Source organism: Protopterus annectens, chromosome 13.part0 (assembly GCF_019279795.1).
Source record: "Protopterus annectens isolate FY-2018-M chromosome 13.part0, PAN1.0, whole genome shotgun sequence".
NCBI classification, from domain to species: domain Eukaryota; kingdom Metazoa; phylum Chordata; order Ceratodontiformes; family Protopteridae; genus Protopterus; species Protopterus annectens.
In genome coordinates this window covers 222,929,234-222,949,017 of record NC_056747.1, presented here as the reverse complement: position 1 = coordinate 222,949,017, position 19,784 = coordinate 222,929,234, and positions in this window count along the sequence as shown.

Genomic DNA, 19,784 nt, shown 5'->3' with positions numbered 1-19,784 from the left:
AGCATCATTGAAATACTAAAGTGTGTTTTAATTTCCAGTTCTATATTCACATGCCCTGTACCCAATTGCTTCTGTTGAGTTAATTGCAAATTGGCGAGGGTTGCTTACCATTGTAAGGCAAGTCAGTGTAATGTATGCAAAACTACTTTAAGTGGGTCACTGTCAACCTGTAAAACTTTTGTAACCCATACATTGCTAGTATTTACTTCTGAAGTAGGGATGGCCTTCACTTTGCAGTCCTGTTGTTTTAACATTTGCTGAAGTTCTTGTAACTGTCTTGTATAAATTTAGGGGAAATCCAGTTTACAAACAGTGTACCCATAGTTCAGTAAGTGTCTCTTAGTTTGTATGATGTGATCTGGAGTAGGGGTTGTACAAATATTTTGTGGGTCCAGTAGATATAGTTTTTGTTTTATTTTTTTTTATTCCTTATTAATCGAGGTGGAGTTCTTTAATTGATGTGGGTAGGATGGTTGTAAAATTTATTTATTTATACGTTGACATTCGATTACCAGGAAAGTTGACTGGTTAGGAGCCTGTTTTCAGTGGAGGCCCAGGGAGCAGCTCCAAATTATGACAAAACATTTCAAGAACAATAATTTTGCAGTATTTAAAAATAATACAAAAGAAAGAGTTTAAAATTTCTCTATTAAACTGTTGCTGTACAACTTGTATCTATCCTTAACCAGTGTTTTCATATGTCTTATTTGGTATAATTATTTAATCAGGTTATAGAGAATTTAAAGGTAAGTTAGTATAATACAAACAGGAATCGCGATATGAAGCGAGAGAAAAGCAGGGTTATAATATATAGCCAGGGGAGAGAAATTGATAGAAGTAAGGAAGTGAGGAAAGAAGGGAGAATAAAGAGATGTAAGGTATGAAATGTTATTTGTTCACATTTAGGCAAATAGTTTATCCTAGTGTTGAGCAAGAACAGAACTAGCCTTTAGCTGGGAAGTCTTGCAGAATAATTTTGAAGGATGTGAAGGAGGATGCTGACCTGATGAATACAGACAAGGAGTTCTGGCCTTAGCAGTATGACATGAGTATAGACGATGCCTAGCAGATTTGATAGATTTGTGCAGCAGATTTTATAGGTTTGCAAACAGACAGGAGTTTCTTGTTACTGGATTGCAATGACTGACTGGGAACATAGTTGTGTAGAATGTTTAGTGCTGGACAAACAAATGGATTTTGGATAATTTTATAGCTAGTGAGAAGCTGTGTTTGTTAGTTGATGAGGTGGCTCTAAGCAATTTAGTTTTTTTACTGCTATACTGTGGTGGGCTCTGAAAGAGGCATTTGCTGCAAACTTAGCAACCTTTTTATAGAATTGTTCAAGTTTTGATTTTTGTGATGTCTGATGGTTAGTAAGGATGGGAGCACCACAAAGAAGTGTGGGGATGAGATAAGTAGTGGCAAGCGTAGCTTTAGATGTGTAGTTGAGAGAGTTTCTGCTCGATAAAGTATCCCTAGTTTTTGGTTTTTAATGATTTCTTTATGCAGTTTTGTATATACAAATTTGAGATGGTCATCCCTAATAATTTGCTATGAGAAGTGACTTCAGTGGTTGTGTTATCGAGAGAGAGAACTTTTCATGGGAGAGGGATTTGAGGAAAAAAGTAGTAGTTTTGTTTTTAGGGTTGAACATGAGTGGTAGGTTACAAAGCCAAGTTTCAGTTGCTTTTAAAGCTTCCTGAGTATTTTTTTTGGAGGTGTGCCATGTTGTCAGATGTGCAAATGAGTGTGGAGTCATCTGTGTAATGTTTTAGGGAGGCCAGTTGTATGGATCTGTGGAGGGTGTTGGTGAGAATGTTAGAGGAGAGGTCCAAGGATAGAGCCTTCTGGCACATCAATGTTGACTGGGAGGTATGGAGAGAGGGTGGAGTGTCATTTTACTGACTGATATCTGTTTGCTAGGTAGCTTTTGATCGATCAATGGTTGGGTTGAGAGAGACGTAATGAGGCCATTTGGAGTAGAAGTTTGCTGTGACAAATTGTGTCAAAGGCTTTAGGCAGGTGTAGAAATAAGGAGAAGACTAGTTTGCCGTTAGCTCTAGCATTATTGACTGTACCTCTGTAGGTCAGAAGTGCAGTGTTAGTACTATGTGAAGGGCAGCTTCCCTGTTGTGTGGTGGATAGAGTTCTTCTCCTGCAGGGGATAGTTTACCAATTGTTTTTGAATACATTTTTCAAGTTGGGGGGGGGGGGTGTAAGATTGCTATAGTCTGAAGTTAGTAATGTCTGGTGAATTTCCTCCTTTGTGCGGAGAGATAATGTGACTTTCCAGGGAGGGAACTTGGGATTCCTGGACTGACCTATTTATAAGGATCGACACAGGGTAGGCTATCTACTGCTATTTTAAGGTACTCGTTTGGAAGGTCATCAACTGAAGTAGAGCATGGTTTGAGTAGTTTTATATAGGATGTGGGCACAGGTTTGAAGGTGAAAGTGGATGTGGTAATAAATGGCTGCTGAGTAGGGTTAGGATTAGAGGTTGGGGAATCCTTCGTTAGAGATGTTATACTGTTTATGAAATAAGAGTTGAATTGTATTGTAGTTTCAATTTTTTGGGAGAGGGGTTAGGGTTGAATTTATGGCCGGGATGCAAGATTTCTTTAATGACTGTCCAGAATTTTTAAGGGTTGTGCTACTGTTATTCTGAAAGTTATATATATATTTTTTGTTTTCATTTAATTTGCTTTTTAATATGATTGTGAAATATTCTGAAGTTTTCAAGATGTTTGGTGTTCTATATTTTTACCATTCTTTCAATGCTTTTTCTCTGGCCTGCATTAGAATTCTACTCTTTTTAGAGAGCCAAATTGCATCATTTGTTTTTAGAATGTTGTTTCTAGGAAGTAGAAAGCTGTTAAGGATATTCAGGAAGTTTTATTGAATTCATTTACAGCATCATGTAGGGGGAGAATTTTTAGGATGTTTCAGTTAATAGATGATAGGGTAGTAATGAACACTTCTGAGTTAACTTGGAAAGGTAGCATGTTGTTTTATAAACATGCTGTTTAAATGGATGTGTGAGATGTGTAGTCATATGATTTATGAAAGTCATTGTATACCAAGACTATATGTTCCCTGTTCTGAAGGAGGTGTGGACCTCCTAGAAAGTGATTACATGTAAAGATCTGCATTTGTTGGACTGCTTACATATCTGCTGACCTGAAAAGACCTAAATGTAGTGAGAGTTTTAAAATATGAGGAGAATAAGTTTAATGTAACTTCCCTGTTTAGTTTAGCAGGAGCATATCAGTGTCAAGTGGGAATGGAAATCAAAGGAGGAGTAGATCAAGATCAGACAGCATATTAATGTGCCAAAAAGCACGAGTATAAGGTGAAGGATCGGATGAGAAGGCAAGAAATGTGGAAAGTGCATAAATATAGTTGTAAGTATAGAAAACTCTTGAAACAACCTCATGTTGATCAGGATCGAAAGCAGGAATGGTTAAGGAGAGGTGAATTTAAACTAAAAGATGTAAGGTTAATATTGGCAGTCCAAGATAGTGGACTACATACCTGTTTGTTTACAAAGCCTATTGAACATGTGGGAGAAACATACAAATAAGAAGTTATGTACTTACCATAACGTTCCATGTTTGTAGTCCATCTCACCTACATTCTTGCTGGATGGGCTTGGAACCGAACCTCGGCTCCGACTCGGCCGATACTAAAGCTCGAGGTGTTTTACTAGCTCGAGGGTATCCCCTATCCCATGGTGCACCACGGCAATTTCGCAGATCTTGTTTGCAAGAAAGTATCTAAATACATAATATTAAGTATACTATCAATAACTATGTACATACAAACAAAAGGATTTTATTTTACTATCTATGGCATGTGGACAGACAACTATTAACAAGGTCAGACAGCATAATGGATAGTCCACCAGTTCCTCCAGGATACAGGAAGGGGGAAGGAGGATGGGACGCAAGAATGTAGGCAAGATGGACTGCAAACATGGAAAGTTATGGTAAGTGCATAACTTCTTAATGTTATGTAGTCCTATCTCACCGTAATTCTTGCTGGATGGGACAGCGTCCCCAGCACCTTTATCCCGGGTGGCTCAAGCACAGAGACTCTTTAGCACAGTGGACCCAAAGGATGACCTGTCCTGGGAGGCCAAATCCAATTTGTAATGCGTGACAAAAGTATGAGGTCTTGTCCATGTATTTGCTGTGCAAATGGTATCAATTGGGAGTTTTGATTTGAAGGCATATAAAGCTGATACTGCTCTAGTTGAATGGCGTCTTACTTTAGCAGGTAGTTGTTTCCCAACATTTTTGTAAGCAAATGAGATGCAGTCTGAAAGCCATTTAGACAGAGTTACCTTGGAAACGGGCAAGCCTTTGTTTTTCTCTGAGAAGGAAACAAACAATTGATCTGATTTCCTAAAATCTTTAGTCCTGTGCAGGTAAGTCGGAGAATTCTGTGGACATCTAATTGATGCAGTCTGCATTCTGATTTATTACTGTAATTGGGGAAGAGTACTGGTAATTCATTAGTTGTGTTTAGATTATGTTTTGAGCATACCTTAGGGAGGAAAGAAGGATTAGTTCTTAGGGAGACTCTTGTCCTTATATAATATATGGAGGTCGAATGGTCAGATGTTATAGCTACTAAGAACAATGTCTTCCAAGACAACAGTTTCAAGTCGGGTGAGGAAGACGGTTTGAATGGTGGAGAAATCAATAATGTCAGAACTAAGTTTAAGTCCCAGGGCTCCGAAGGTTGCCTGATTGGAGGTCTGAGAAGGACTCCTTTCAAAAAGGTTTTACATAAAGAGTGGGACATAATAGAATTTCCCATGTTCTCAAAATAATAATTTGAGATGGCAGCCAACTGAACTCTTAATAGTCGTAGCTGCAGCTCCTTCTTGGAAAAATAGATGCGAGGAAGGACAGGATAGACTCTGTGGGGGCTGAGTAGGGATCTATGCCTTGTTTAGCCGCCCAAATGGAAATCCTTTTCCATTTGCTGGAGTATAATTTCCTAGTGGAAGGTTTGTGGGAAGAAATGAGGATGTGTTTAACAGTAGGAGAAAGTGATATACACCTGGCTATTCTTGGAACTGGAGCAACCATGCTGTCAATTTCAGGGTTTGGATGGTAGGATGGAACTGTCCCGATTGGTGAATCAGAAGGTCCGGAGATGGTTCCAAAATCCATGGTTCCTCCAAGAGATAGGGCCACAGGAAGGGGAACCAGACTTGGCAAGGCCAGTAAGGAGCAATGAGGATCAGAGTACTCTTCAACAGTTTTGCTTTCTGAATCACTTTGGGTATGAGAGGAAAGGGTGGAAAAGCATAAAGAAGTCCCTGAGGCCAATTGTGGACCAGAGCGTCCCTGGGTGACATCCCCGGATGGGGAATGAGGGCAAAGTAGTTGCTGCATTTGGCCTTCATGTACGTGTCGAATAGGTCGCAACAAGGGTGGCCCCATTTTTGGAAAATCTCTTCTGCAACTTCTGTTTTCAGAGACCACTCATGATGCATCAAAATTACTTTACTCAGTTTGTCTATCACATTGGACTTCCCCGGAATGTGCCTTGGTGCCAGAAAAAGTTGAGAGTCCATCGCCCATTTCCATACTCTTTGTGCCTCTCGACAAAGTGGGTAAGACTTGGTTCCCCCTTGCTTGTTTATGTACCACATTATAGACATGTTGTCTGACTGAATCGCAATTGTCCCGGTGGGAAGAGAACTGTGAAGTGCTTGCAATGTGTATAGCACTGCTGTCCTCTCCAGAACATTTATGTGCAAGTGGTTTTCGTGATCCTGCCAGATACCTTGGACCATCATTCCCAGATAATGCCCCCCCAATCTGGGAAGCGTCCGTGGTCAAGGCTGTATTTTGTTAAGGGAGAACAAGGGGATGACCTAGATAAAGCTGATCTGTATGTAACCACCATGTTAGATCCTTCTTGCAGGAGTTTGTAATAAGTATTTGGTGGAACAAGGTAGATCCTGCATTGACCACTGGGCAAATAGTAGCCACTGAAGTACTCTCATGTGTAGATGGGCTAGGGAAACTAAAAGAATGGTGGATGCCATAGTCCCTAGAACTTGAAGAACTATCCTGGCCTGTACTTTGTCTTTGGTCAGCAAGAATCTGACTTGGTTGTGCAATGATTCTTTTCTTTCTGGTGTCAGTTTTGCTGTCATGGTGGTTGAGTCTATGTCTGAGCCTAAGAAGAAAATACGCTGCAATGGAGGTAAGGCGGATGTTTTTTAGATTTACTGTAATTCCTAATCTGGCGCATAAGGATAGAGTCTCGTCCTTGGCTCGGATTAGTTGGTGCTTGGTGGTAGCAGTGAGGAGCCAGTCATCTAAGTACAGAAACGCCTGGAATCCCTGACGTCTCAGGTGAACCGTGACCACCGCCATACATTTGGTGAACACTCTGGGGGCTGTAGTGAGGCCAAAGGACAGTGTTCGAAATTGAAAATGACTGGCTCCCAGTCGAAAGCGTAGATGTCTTCTGGAGCGCCTGTCCATTTTGATATGGAAGTACGCATCCTAAAGATCTGTGGAGCACATCCATTTGTCTTTTCCATTATTCGGAAAAATTGACTGCAGAGTGATCATACGGAACTTCGATTTTTTATAGACTTGTTTAGCTTGCTGTGATGTAGAATTGATCTCCAGTCCCCGGTCTTTTTTGGAACTAAAAAGAATCGTAAGTTCCGGATCCTCTTTGCTCTTTGAGGACTTCTTGGATGACTCTTTTTTTTGAAGCAACGAGATAACTACTAATGTTGCATGGTCTATTTGGTTGGGTGGTACATCTGGTAAAGACCGATTTTGTAGGGAGATCGGAAACAAAAGGAATGAGATGACCTCTGGAAATTATATTTTGTACCCATCGATCTTGGGAAATTGTAGCCAGAGACGGACAGTCGGGCAACCCCTCAGGGGAGATGAAAGGGTCGATCAGAGAAAGCATCTCTATCACCCTGGTGTTGCGGAGCCCCTCTACCTCGAGGGTGGCATCTTCCATTATAGCATCCCCCTCTGCCTCTAGGGGAGGGTTGACCTTGAGCTTGAGGGGAAACCTTTTTGGGAGTTACGGAACCACATTTTCTCTCCTGTTTGACCCTTGGGATAGGGTCTGGAAGGAAGGGAGAAACTGACTCTGACAGCAGATAAGGTTTTCCCTTCCTGTTCGCACCTGGTCAAAGTCTCTTTTACCTGAGGTCCAAAAAGAGTTGAACCATCAAAGGGGACATTGGTAAAGGAAGACCTGAAGGATTCCGTAAGATTGCATAGACGCATCTAGGAATGTCTCCTAAGAGAGATCCCTGCTGTGGCCGCCCTGCTCGCTCTATCAGCTGCATAGGAAATCAGCCTCGTGGAAGAGTTAGCAGTAGAGGTAAGGGTGGAGAGCAGCGAAGATACCTTGTCAGCAGATCCCGAAGCTACCTTGTCAGCAGATCCCAGGGCATCTCTCAACTCCTTTCTGAGATCCCTTTGAAGCCTAGTAAAATGGGACAGGTAATTCAGCAATTGTAAGGTAAAGGCCGCTGAATAAAAGGTACGCTTTCCATACCTATCCATTGTTCTAGACTCTTTATTAGGAGGATGGATATTTGAGGATGTCTAAGATAACTCCTTCTTTGTGGCTGCTGCTACCACCATAGCATCCACGGGTACTCCCTTAGAAAGAAATATTTTGTCTTCTGGAGCAGTAATAAATTTATTCGGCCTCCTTGGGACAGGCTCCACTGTGTCCAGAGAGGTCCAAGCTTTCCAAGATATGACCCCTAATAGTTGGTCATATGACGGTGTCACCCAGGAGGTGGAAGGTCGGGAATCAAAAGCCTCAAAGTACACACTGATTCATCCTCAGTAGAGTTAGAGGTCTTCCAATCCCCCCCCCCCCTCTGTCTAAGGATTTCAAGGATGCCTGTAAAAGAGACATCCTCAGAAGGGGATCTTGGGGACCCTTCTGACTCATCCAAATCAGTGTCAGAAGTGACAGACTTGGGTGAGTCAATATGTTTCCTCTTACAAACTCTCTTCTGAGGGACCTCTCCAGTGGGGTAATCTGGGGAGGTCTCGAAAGAGGGGACACCTCCAGTGGGGGTTCCTTGGGGCTCTGGTTCCCTATGCTTAGGGGCAGGCGGGGGAGAAGAGGCTGTTACCGGCTGCTGGAGGGAAGTCTGGTCCAAAGGCAGAGCTCTAGTAGTTGACAAAGCGCTCTCTGTCACCTCAAAAGCCTTACCACCCCGCTCCGAAGAAGACCTCCGCTCGAGGAAACGGATGGTCGACTTTGAACTGGAGGAGCAGGCTTCGAAGCAGATGTGGGAGACGAGCTCACCCAAGCCGAAGCACTGAGAGGGAGGGTCGGATCCGAAGAAAAACCGGGGTGACTATCCCTCTCGGGAGTTGACCGGAGAGCGTTGATTCCCAGACCCCTTGGCTCCAGACTGAGCCGATGAAGTTAGAGTTATCGGTTCTGAGGAAGCAGAAAGAGTTCTCGGAATCGAGGGCTCCAGCACTAAATGACCCAAAACATTAGACTCCGAGAGCGAAGCAGTCGGAGGAGGAACAGTAGACTGAGGATGTGACAGATCTGAAGCTTTTGGGTCCGGAGGAGCTAAAATGTTTGCCAGCGCCAGGTCACAGAGCAGCCTCTTCAGCACCTGCTCTACATCCTCATCAGATAGTGTCCTGGAGGAATGGGTGGAGATAGATGGAGATCTCCTCCTTTCCTAAATAGGAGATCTTAAAGTTGGTGAAACGGGTTCCAAGATTGGTGAGTGTCTCTACAGAGATAATTGTCTCGGAGCCAGTGAAACAGACGGCACCGAGACTGAAGAAGTAGAATCTGAGCCAGAACTCTTCGGCTCCATCGCTTTTGATTTCGTTGTTGGTTCCTAAGCAGGAACCGATGGAGATTACTTTTTATGACTTTTAGAAACTGTCTGATCTTGTCCCAGCTGTTCTTGGAAGGAACTAGTCATAAGGCCACTTCTTTTCCTTTCATTAAGAACCCTGGTGCTGAACGCATGACAGAAGGTACAGGATTCTTGCAAATGAGCCTCTCCAAGACCGTACACACAACTGGTGCGACTGTCAGTCAACGACATTTTTTTGAGAATATTTATCACATTTTTTAAAGCCAGAAGGGTGGTGTTCTTTGTGTTCTCTGTCTTTATCCTTTGACATTTTGCTTTTGAGAAGAAAAAACAAATACAACTATAAGAAGATTTTATATAGATATATATATATATATATATATATATATATATATATATATATATATATATATATATAGACAGATATATATTTTTTTATAGAAAGAGAAAAAACTAGCACAGAGAGAGGAAAGGCCCTCTAATTTAAATGGGCAACTACGGCCCTCTAACTAAAACGGGCCATACAATCCTTAAAGAAAAGGGACAGGGGTAGCAAACACTCATGACAATCACTCAGATAATAAGGGAAAAACTGTTAATGAGAAAGTGAAGAGATATAGTAAAAAAACAATCTAAATATTTCACTTAGCCAGCGAGCCAGTAAGAAGACAACCTCGAAGCTTTTTGCGGAAAATGAGATCTGGGGAATTGCTGTGGTGCACCATGGGATAGGGGATAGCCTAGAGCCAGTAAAAGCGCTCAAGCTTTAGTATCGGCCGAGTCGGAGCCGAGGTTTGGCTCCGAGCCCATCCAGCAAGATTTACGGCAAGATATGACTACATAACATTGTAGTTTTGTAAAACAGAATTGGAAACAGTCGCATATCTTTTTGCTGGATATGGTATACTAATGGCAGAAGGCCTGTGTACTGAAAGGCATAATAATGTGGCAAGATTGTTGCACTGGGGATTGTGCAAACATTACAATATTGAAGTAGCTGAGAAGAATTGGAAATATGAGCCATAAAGTATTATAGAAAATGAAGTTTATATCACATGGGATCACCCATTACCAAAGTTCAAAAAATAGATGTAAGAAAACCAGATAGAGTAGTCCATGAAAAGAAGACAAAAGTAGCACTGATCATTGAAATTGCTACACCCAGTGACTACAGTGTCATGCATACAGAGAAAGACAGTCATAAAATACCAGAATTTGCAGTTAAAAACAAGAGCAATGTGGTAGAAGGATAGCCAGACAGTTCTAATTGTAGTAAGAGCAACGGTTCTTACAAAAAGAATTTACAGTTGTATTTAGATAACGTTACCATTACATGCAACTCCATATGAATTGCAGGAGTCTTTACTTTGCATAATGGGTGCTATGAAGTGCACTTCTGCCTAACATCAAAGATGGAAACAGTTCTAATTTCTTAAACTTTAATCATACTTTGACTTAATGGGGTCCATTCCCTTCATGGTATTAGAAATCCCAAAATACTTTGAGAAATGAAAACAATGTTTGAGATATCTAGTTAATTTCTCCAACTCTTTTGGGTTTCTAATACCATGATGGGAATGGACCCCATTCCTAAGTTAAAGTATGATTAAAGTTCACGAAATTAGTATTGTTTCACTCTTTGATGTCAGCCAGAAGTGCTCTTCGCAGCACCCGCAATGTGCCCAGTAATGACTCCTCCTGTAATTCGTACAGAGTTGCATGTATTGGTAGCATATCTAAATACGACTGTAGACTCTCTATTTTTTTTTTTTTATAAGTATAAGACCCATTTCTCCTACTACTATTGGAACTGTCTGGGTATCTTTCTTCCACATTGCTCTTGTTTCTGCTAGCAAATCCTGATATTTTATGATTTTGTGTCTTGCTGTGTGCAGGACACTGTAGTCAGTGGATGTGGCGATTTCAGTGATCAGTGCTACTTTTGCCTTCTTTTCTTGGACCACTACGTCCAGTTTTCTATCATCTATATTTTGAACTGTTGGTAATGGATGATCCCATGTAGACTTCATCATTTCTATGCTACATTGTGGCTAATGTTTCCAGTGTTTTTCAGCCACTTAAATACCATAATATTTGCACAATCCCGAGTGCAGCAGTCTCGCCACATTATTATGCCTTTCAGTATACAGTTCTTCTGCCATTAGTATATCGCAACCAGCAACAAGGTGTGAAACTGTTTCCAGTTCTGTTTTGTAAAACCTGCCTTTGTCGGTTTCTTCCACATGTTCAATGGACTTTGTAAACCAATGTGTACATAGCCCACTATCTTGTGTTGCCAGTATTAACCTTTCATCTCTTTGTTTGAATTCACCTCTCCTTAACCATTCTGGCATTCGTTCCTGATCAACATGAGGTTCTTCCAGATGTATAAATATAGTTGCAATATAGAAAACATTTTCCACATTTCTTGCCTTCTCATCTGGTCCTTCACCTTATATTCTTTCTTTTGTTTTTTGGCACATTCAGTTGCTGCCTGGTTTTTATCTACTTTTGGTTTGATTTCCATTCCTGCTTGATGCCGATATGCTTCTGCTAGATTAAGCAGAGAAGTCATCTTAGATTTATTCTCCTCATATTTCAAAACTTTCACTACATTTGGGTCTTGTGAGGTCAGCAGATGTGTGGGAGTCCCACAATTGCAGATCTGTACTCTAATCAATTTCAAGGAGGCCCATCCCTCCTTCAGAATGGGGAATATATAATCCTGGTATGCACTGATTTTTATAAATCATTTAATGAGCATGAAACATCCTTCTTGTTTTCCTGTCTAATCTGTCCAACATGTTTTGTAGCCAGTCAATCACTCCAAAACTGTAAGTTAGGACAGGGAAAGCAAATTGGTTTATAGCTTGGATTTTGTTCCTAGATGTCTGTGCTATTTTTAGGATTAATTTAAGTCTTCTGAAATATTCCTTACTGAGTTTTATTTGCATTTGTTCGTGTTTTATTGTTGATCCTTCATCAATTCCCAAATATTTATACACTCCTCCTTGCTCAAGTTCTTTTATATCATATTGTTGTCCCAAACTGATGATGTTCTATAGTCCTATCTCGCCTTCATTCTTACATATGGGTTTGGAGCCGATTACAAAGCTAAGTCTCTACGTTGGCTTGTGGCAAGGTAGGTATCCCATAATGCACTAGTAACAATCCCCAGATCTTGTTTGCCGCTCTACGAGTTCAGAAGTGTCCTCTTTCTTGGCCGTGGCTAAGTTGGAATATTTTTTTTCTTCAAATACTTAGTGTTCTTTTTTACTGTAAAGTTAGTTTAGTATTAATAGCTTGCTGCTGTTAACTTGCGAGTAGTTATTCCTTAGTGGTATCCCTTTGTTTTCTGTTGTGCTTGTTATTGTTAATCTTTCTCAGGCATAGGTCCGTTTTTTAGTTAGAGGACCTATTTTTGCCTTTCTGTTGCTTGTTTATTTTCTATCTTGCCTACCCCTCTGTTCAGGGCTAGGCCCGTTTAAGTTAGAGAACCTTGTCCTCTCTTCTTATTGTCTGTCTACGATTATAGTCTGTTGTCGTTCTTGTGGTAGTTATGTCTAAGGAAACTAAAGACCATAAACATTCTGGTTTTAAGAAATGCCTAAAATGTTCACAAAAAATGTCTCTGACTGGCATAGTATTTGTGTTTATTCTTTGGGAGCCATACATCTACAGGAGTCATGTACTTTTTACCATTCTTTTAGTTCCCAGGTTCTCCAGGAAAGGAAGAACAAACTGATTTTGAAAGGTCTCCTTAAACCTTCCTTTGAGAAGGATTTAGCTAGTTCTTAACCTTCCCTTTTTTTAAAGAGGGAGACCTGGAGTGAGAAGAGGAAGTTGGTGAAAAGACAGTCTCCTACACCGACTCACAAATCAGGACCTCCTGTTGACAAACCTTCTACCTCTTCGGCTCCTCTGCCTTCGGAGGTGGTTGAGGTTATTGATATAGACCTTTCAGTTTTGGCCCCAAGTTTTTCTGAGCCTATAGCTGAATCCATACCATGGAGCCAGTCAAGAAACTTACTGGTATCCCCGACATTTAGATCGCCAATTTTGCAGAGATCTCGATCCCCTACCTTGTCTTCCAGATCCTCCAGGAGTCTTTCTGAGGAGGATGTCGAGAGGGTGGTGCTTAGACTTTTGAAGTCGCCGGCGCTAGCAAATTTGTTGTTGAGTCTGACCCAATCGGTTCCGGAGCCATCTAAGGCCATATTACCTGCTTCTGTCTTCCTCCGAGCCATGCCGGTGTTCTGGAGCCAGATCTATCAGTGCCGTTTGTTGTGGAACCGTCGGTTCCAGCACCCGAGTGGCTTTCTCAGAGCCGTGTTCCGCTCCAACACCTTTGGTGCCGTCCTTGGTGTCTAGGAGCCGAAGCTCACCATTCGGCCCCAATGGGGACGCTCTGACCCAAACTTCTTCGGTTCCGAACCTACCTCTTGGTCTGTCGGCTCGGCTGATCTCGGATTCTACATCTGTCTCTTCAGCTCTACACAACAGTACCGATGTTCTTCCCCCTCAAGCTCCGACCTCTGTCTCGGCACCATCCCTATCTCATGACAGCAGAGACCCTCAGCCTCAGGAGCCCCCCTTGGGTGGCCGCCAGTCTTCCGAGACTTCCCCAGAATACCCTTCTGAGGAGCCTCCTCGGAAGAAAACTTGCAAGAGGAAGCATGTAGACTCCCACAATGAGTCCATCACCTCTGACACTGACCTCGAGGAGTCAGAGGGGTCCCCTAGGTCATCCTCTGATGATATCTCCTTCGTAGATATCCTAGAGATCCTGAAACGAGAGGCGGCTGACCCATCGTCGCCCCTTCTGATGAGGAGTCAGTGTACCTGAAGGCTTTCAGGTCTCAACCTTCAGCCTCTTGGGTGTCTCCACCTTTCGATGAGCTGTTAGATTTGGTAAGTCGAAAGGTGTGGGAAACTCTTGACACCGTGGAACCAGTCCTTAGAAGGCCAAACAAATTCCTTTCAGCTCCTAAGGAAAAAGAGTTTCTGACCAAAAGTGTGCCTGTCGATGCCATGGTGGTGGTAGCAGCCACAAAGAAGGAACTAGCAGAGACTTCCTCATCTGTCTACCTACCAAACTGAGTCTCGAATGATGGACAGGTACGGCAAACATATTTTTTCTTCAGCTGCTTTTACACTTGGATCGCTGAATTACCTTACCCATTTCACTAGGCTTCAAAGAGATCTCCTAAAAGAGCTGGGAGATACTCTCCAAGGTACTTTAACTGAAGGAGTCCCTGAGAAGGTTTCTGCTCAGTTGTCCACCTTAAACTCTATTCTTAACTTTTCCATGAGGCTGATTTCTTACGCAGCAGATGGAGCGAGCAGGGCAGTGGGTTCAGGAGTTTCCCTTAGGAGACACTCCTGAATGCGCTTGTGTAACTTTGCGGAGCCTTTCAAATCTACATTTACCAATGCCCCCTTTGACGGTTCCTCTCTGTTTGAACCAAAGGTAAGACATACTCACCATATGCGAGCAGGAAGGGAAGACTCTCTGCCGTGGCAGTACGTTTTTCCGTCCCTTCTAGACCATACCCTAAAGGTCAGAGAGGGGGAAAAACGTGGTTCAAGAAATCTAAGAGATTTTTCCCAGATGCACAAGGTGATTCCTTCTCCAGAGGCAGAGGAGGAGGAAATAGTGATGGACGTCACCCTAGAGGCAGGAGGGGGGTTCCGCAAAACCAGGGTGACCGTGATTCTTTTCGTGGACGTCCCTATCAGCGCTCCTGAAGTGAGGTCCGGCTGCGCTTCTCTGGAGCCAGTGGGGGGTCAGTTTTTCTTTGTACCCAGAAGCCTGGCACGACATCACACAAGACAAGTGGGTACAAAGGATAATTTCCAGAGGATACTCCTTACCCTTCTCTTTTCCACCTCCCTTCTCTTTTCCACCTCATCTAACCAAGAGAATCCCAGGTGTTCCACTCAATCACAGGGATCATGCAACTATAGAAGTCCAAAAGTTGCTTCAGAAGAGAGTCATCCAAATTGTCCCCGCAGACCAGATAGGATTCGGAACTTACTCCAGATTCTTTTTAGTGCCAAAACGAACAGGGGACTGAAGGCCCATCTTGGATCTCAGCAAGTTAAACGAATCAGTGAAGAAGTCCAAGTTCCGAATGGTAACTCTGCAGTCTATACTCCCTCTGTTAGGGAAAGACAATTGGATGTGCTCCATAGACCTTCCAAGATGCATACTACCACATAAAAATGGACAGAGCATCAAGGAGTCATTTACGCTTCCGGCTGGGAGGCAGTCATTACCAATTTCGTGCTTTGCCCTTTGGTCTCACCACAGCCCCCAGGGTGTTCACCAAATGCATGGCGGTAGTAATGGTTCACTTGAGATGTCTTGGATTCCAATTGTTTCCATACCTGGACTACTGGCTCCTGACTGCCACCACCAGGCACCTACTTCTACAAGCCAGGGATACAACCATCCAAGTCTGTACTCAGCTAGGCATCACTATATAAATTGGGAAAAGTCTGTCTTGTCGCCCTCGCAATATGTGACTTTTATAGGTGCAGAAATAGACAAAGTCGCAATGATGGCTGGCCTTCCTTCAGACAGAGTGCAAAATCTAAGACAACAAATATACAGCCTGCTTCCCCAACACAAGGTCAAAGCGAAGACGGTGCTCAAACTACTGGGAACCATGGCCTTTACTATAACTCTAGTTCCATTAGCCAGACTACATATGAGAATTCTACAATGACTACTCTTTTCCCAGTGGTCTCTTCAGCAACTGCCTCTGTCTCATCCCTTTTTAATAACGGAATCTTGCAAAAAGGACCTTTGTTGGGTCTCATCCCTTTTTAATAACGGAATCTTGCAAAAAGGACCTTCGTTGGTGGATCCAGTCCAATCAACTAACGATAGGAAGACCTTTATTACTCATTACAAATTGGACTTGGCCTCCAGAGGTAGAGCTTCCTTTGGTTCCACTGTTCTTTGGGGTATATTACCATGAGCCACCCGAGAAAAAGGTGCTAGGGACACTGCCCCATATGTAAGAATGAAGGCGAGATAGGACTACAGAACATAAAGAAGTTATGTGCTCACCATAACATTCCATGCTTGTAGTCCATCTCGCCCTTCATTCTTACAAATCCACCCACCTACCCCCATCCTTGTATCCTTGGAGGATCTGGAGACAAGATAATGTCTGTCTTCCTTAGAGTTGGAGACCTTTCATCTTTTTTTTTTGCCTTGTGGAAATACTTTTATTTTACTATTATAGACAGCAGCAAACAAGATCTGGGAATGGTTACTAATGCATTATGGGATACCTACCTTCCCACAAGCCAACTTGGAGACTTTGAGCTTTGTAATTGGCCGAGTCGGAGGATCGGCTCCGAACTCATATGTAAGAATACAGGGCGAGATGGACTACAAACATGGAACGTTATGATGAGTACATAACTTCTTTTTTTCACGGTGTTGCAGATGTTCTTCGTCTCACATTGCTGCAGTCATAACCTGTGGGTAGTCCGCTGTCCTCGGTCGGCCCGAATACCAAAGTGTTAGGTTGGCGTCGGTCATGGTCGCTCAGATCTGACGTCAGTACGCAGTGGTACTAAAGCGCATGACCGATGCCATATCATCAGTCTTTCTTGCCGCATGGTCCGAAGCAGAAGCAGTGTTTGCAAGTGCCGTTCGGCGTCCTGAAATTTTCGTATTCTGAGTATCAGACCGAAGACCAAGTTGGGCTAAGTACCCCGTTGGGGAATATTTTTGTCTTTTCTTGCCTCAGTTAAATCCGGATGTCAGAAAAAGTTAATAATTGTATTTCTTGTGGGAAACAGATACCTCATAGGGACTACCACTCTCTCTGTATTCCTTGCTTGGGGCCTGAGCACGACGTAGTCGGGTGTCGCTTTTGCGCTAGATTTAATAAGCGCACCATTAAACGTAGGTTAGATTGTGCTAGACTTGTTTTCGGTAAGCGGTGTAACTACAACATGCCGTCGGATCCTCCGACGCCCGCTACCGCTAAGAAGCGAAAAGATAAATCGTTAAAGTCTAAGCAGGATGAGTCGTCCATTGCGGATGCCGGTTCTATGGAAACTACGGTTGAATCTGTGGATCCAGCCGAGGTTTCAGCTGAATCACAGGGGGAGCCTTTAATCTTACAGGAATTGGCCTCTCAGGAGTTAGGTCAGGCCGAGGGGGCCTCTCAAGTTTCTGTAGTTCCTTCTTTACATAAGGTTGTTAGGCCTTCTACTTCTGTCACTAAAGCCCCTTCTAAAGCTAGACCTGGTCTTTCTGGCACAGGCGTCAGACCTAGTTCTTCAGGCTCTGTTCCTAAAAAACATATGCTGAAAATGGCAGAGGATTTGATTACTTTAATCAGAGGTTCTATGCCTCCTCCAGATAAGAGGCCTAGGGTGGAGACAGAGGTGGAGGGTTTGGAGTATTCCTCAGATTACTCTGAGTCTTCAGCTGAGGACATTCCGGATTTTCCTCCCTATTCTGATTCGGATGCAGAGGATTCCTGTCCTCCTGCTTCTCCTCCAGAGGATTTTTCCTTTTCTGAAACCCTGTACTCCATGAGGGAGCATTTTAAGTGGGAAGGTCAGGATTTTTCAGATCCTCGTAAGAGGCTTAGGGAATTTTTGTTTTTACCACAACATAGGCCCTTGGCTATTCCCCCTGTTTTGGATGTTGTTCAGGATGTTTTTTCTGAAGCTTCCCTTAATCCTGATTCTTTACCCCCTGCCCCTGTCAAGCCAGACAGGTATTACAGAGTTCCAGAGGCTCATAAATATTTGTATAAGAGTCCTAGAGCTGACCCGGAAACTATTAGTCAGGGACCTAAGGGTGTCAGGGCTTCTGTAGTTAAGAATCCAGTTCCTCTGGATAAAGATTCTAGAGCTTTGGATAGGTGGGGTAAAAAAGTGTATACCTCCTCCACGCTAGCTATGAGGGCTTTAAATTGCCAGTTTCATATGCTGAAGTACCAGAATTTTCTGTTAAGTCAGTTGAAATCTAAGGTAGATGCTTTAGCTGAGGGTATAGAATGTAAGGAATTGCAGGACTTAGTTCATGCCTCTGATCAGGTAGGTAAGCATTCCTTGCAGTGTGGCTTTGATGCTCTTCAGGCTTCTTCCAGGGTGGCTGCCACTGGTTCAGTTATTCGTAGGCACGCCTGGCTTAAGGATCAGAATTTGTCAGAGCATGTTAAAGCTCGAATTTTGGATGCTCCCCTTCAATCTGAAGTTCTTTTTGGTTCTCCTGTGGAGTCAAGTTTTGAAGAAAATGGAAGACAAAGCTAAATCCATGCAGACGGTTAAGGAATTTTTACAAGTGCAGCCCCCTAAGTTTAGCAGAAATTGGCCTGCAAAAGGATGGGCTTATCCTTCTTCTGATTTTCAGTCTAAGGGCAGATCTAGACATGGTAGGTGCAGAGCTCATGTTCAGGGTTCTTTCAGACCTAGGACGTGGAGTTCTCCTGCACAATCTTTTGGTGAGGGCAGGGGTCAGCCTTTTCGTAAACAGACCCAATGACCTGTATCTCCAGCTGCCAGATTCCTCCTGTCTGGCAGCTCCTCTAGGAGGAAAGTTGGCACTTTTCAAGCAAAATTGGCTTTTGGTCACCCAGGACAAATGGGTGTTGGACATTATAAATCGAGGCTACAAGTTTTATTTTCACACCTTGCCTCCTTTCAAAGGCATGCCGGACGTACCTCCTCAGCAAAGGCTGGAGGCTCACAAGCAGATTTCTTTACTTTTACAAATGGGGGCTATCCAGGTGGTACCTCCGTCGGAAGTAGGCCTAGGATTTTATTCTCGCCTGTTTCTTGTGCCAAAGAAAGGAAACACTTGGAGGCCAATTCTGGATTTGTCCATTCTCAATACATACCTAGACATTCCAAAGTTCAAGATGTTAACTTTGCAGCAACTTCTGCCTCTGCTAGGCAAAGATCACTGGATGGTACCTCTGGATCTCAAAGAGGCTTATCTTCACATTCCTATCAGGCCCAGCTGCAGGAGGTTCCTGCGTTTTCGGGCTGGTACTTTTCATTATCAGTTCTCTGCATTGCCCTTTGGCTTATCTACTGCACCCAGGGTGTTCACAAAGGTCCTGGCTCCTGTGATAGCCTTCTTAAGACTAAGAGGAATACAAATTTATCCTTATCTGGACGATTGCCTGATTCTTGCTCAAGACAAAGTCAAGTTACTTCAGCATCTACAGTATGTAATGGCAGTTTTAAGGTGCCTAGGGTATTCTGTGAACGAAACAAAGTCCAGTCTGGTACCCTCTCAGGACATGTGCTTTCTGGGTGTGAGACTGAATACAGCCTCTCAGATGGCTTTTTTAACCCCGGACAAACAAAGAAATCTTCCCCTATACTTCCAGCAATTATCCCTACTGTCCAGGCTGACTGCAAGGACAGTCCTTCAAGCCTTGGGGTTCATGGCATCTTGTATTCTGGTACTTCCCAATGCCAAACTACATATAAGGAAGCTACAATGGTATCTCAAAAGTGTATGGACTCAACACTGCCACGATTTGGACACTGTCATTCAGATAATACCTTGCATCCAAAAGGAATTTTTGTGGTGGGCTCAGGAATGTCACCTAAACAAGGGACTCTCTGTGACCCGACCAGAGGAGAGTCCGATCTTAACGACAGATGCCTCAGACATGGCTTGGGGAGCACACTTCAGTGGGAAATGGATTCAAGACACGTGGCCTCCCAGACTACAGCATTTGCATATCAGCATGAAGGAGATGTTAGCAGTCCAATTTGCACTGATGGCTTTCAAGGATCTACTTCAACCGGGACAGGTGTTGATTCAAACAGACAACACAACATTCATGTGGTACATCAACAAGCAGGGGGGAACCCATTCGTACCCTCTTTGCAGACAAGCTATGATTTTGTGGGA